Source organism: Corvus brachyrhynchos, unplaced genomic scaffold, assembly GCF_000691975.1.
Source record: "Corvus brachyrhynchos isolate BGI_N302 unplaced genomic scaffold, ASM69197v1 scaffold65, whole genome shotgun sequence".
NCBI lineage: Eukaryota > Metazoa > Chordata > Aves > Passeriformes > Corvidae > Corvus > Corvus brachyrhynchos.
In genome coordinates, this window is record NW_008238365.1 from 1,202,033 (window position 1) to 1,203,648 (window position 1,616).

Below are 1,616 nucleotides of genomic sequence, written 5' to 3' on the forward strand. Positions count from 1 at the left end.
GCAAAGCAGCCCCAGGGAGCAGGGAAGTACAAAGTATAGATTTTATTGATCCCGCTCTGTTAAAAGTTCACCAACTTGCTCCATTTCCATGGACAGGAGCTGTAGGTTAATTCATTTGGGAGGGAAAGGCCTGGAAGTCCACTTCTGGAAAATGTACTGGTAGAGAAGTAAGCAGAACCAGGCAGGAATTAGAGGATATGCAGGGTTGCATCCAAATCCTGAGGGGCTGCTCATGATTGAGGACAAACCCACAGTTTGGGAAGTTTATTCTGGAAACCAGTGTGACTGATGGAAAACAGGGAATTTTATACAGGTAATTCTCAATGCCTGGAAGAAGGGGGTTCAGTACAAGCAAGAATATAGATTGTCAAGGAATTAAATGATAATAAAGAAGAGAAAAAAACCCAAATTCTAAGTTCACTTTGGTCAGAGAGCACCTGGAATTAGCAACATAACACGTTGCAAAGTCATCAGTTATTGAAAGGGAACAATCTACTGACATTCCCATTTGCTATTCCAGAACAAGGGAATCCTAAAGTCTGATTGTGGCACAGGCACTTACAGGGATTAAAACTCTTTAAAGTATTTGCAGTCTGCTGTTTGGCTTACAAAAAACCCACAATACTTGCCAGTTCACTCAACAACTGAACGTTCTTTTTGGGTTTTTTAAAACTCTTTCGCAACTCAGAAGGGAAATGGAAAGCGAGTTTCTTGTTGATAACACGTGGCAAGCAGCAAAGGGAACCAAACAGGACAGAGCAAGGGGGCTACAGGAATTTAAAGGCAGACAAAATGATTTGCACTGAAACTTCACAGAAATGTGAAGAACTGAAAGAATTATAAATAAGAGGTTTCTTGATGTGGGGAATCCAAACTGCTGCTCCGTTGCACTTTTGTCATTTCACATTTGGCTCCTCCTGAACCCAGAATAAAACCAGACCACAGCTCACAGCCCCATTTCAGAGCCACGCTGCTTTTGTTTTTATAAAATGCCACCTTCAACAGGCCAGTTTAAAAGAATATTAGATTTATAATCCAGTGTTTTCAGCCCCAGTAATCCTGCCGTCAATCACAACTACCTGATCTGTAAACGTTTTCACAACTGCATTAGAACAAGTGTGGATTTGATCTGCAATTATTTTTCTCAAGTTAGTTCACGGACACAAAACTGAACTAAGGGAAGGGTTATGTGTGCTGCCGTGTTTTAATAGCAACCTAGCCGCAGGAAATGAAAATAATAGGGGCTGAACAAATGAATGAACCTTGAAAATTTAAATTGGTTCTCAAAATTATCACGGAAACCCCAAAAATAACGTTATTCCAATTAATGGAAGAAAAAGCTAAAAAGAAATAGACCCTAGGTAGGTTTAATGGTCTCTTCAGAAACTGCATCACAGCTGTAAGAACAGAGAAGAAAAACTCAAGGGTTAAAAATAAAATACGAACGTAAGAATACAGCCTAACTTCTTTTTGCAGTGAATACACTTAATAACCTCTAAAAAATCTCTCTAAAAAAAGGGCAGGGTTGTTTATTTGCTTTTAACATGGACACTAAAGAACGTGGACAGCGCAAACCCGGGCTCTTCCCCCAGAGCCCCTCGGCCCCTTCTCCCCCC